Raw genomic sequence first — 348 nt, forward strand, 5'->3', positions numbered from 1 at the left:
TTAAACAACTACATTTTCGCCTGAAAAACTCTTAAAATTACATTTCGTGATACAGTAACAGTAGTATTATATTAAACTATATTAAAAAATGGCGCTTCTTATGTTGTCATTCCTCTTGTAGCACGCGCAAGTGACGATTCTCTGTCAACCAATCAACGTCCTGCAGTGATCTAGCTCCACCTTTTAGTACCGTTCCACTGTGCTAGGTACCCCAATGGAAGGGTACCTAAAAAGTGGTACGGTACGGTTCGGCTTTTTGGTACCATTCACAGCTTTTGACAGTGGAAACGCAAATAATTGCGTACCGTACCGAACTGTACCGTACCGTACCGCTCAGTGGAAACGGGC

Source organism: Phoxinus phoxinus (genome assembly GCF_949152265.1).
Source record: "Phoxinus phoxinus genome assembly, chromosome: 21".
Classification (NCBI taxonomy): domain Eukaryota; kingdom Metazoa; phylum Chordata; class Actinopteri; order Cypriniformes; family Leuciscidae; genus Phoxinus; species Phoxinus phoxinus.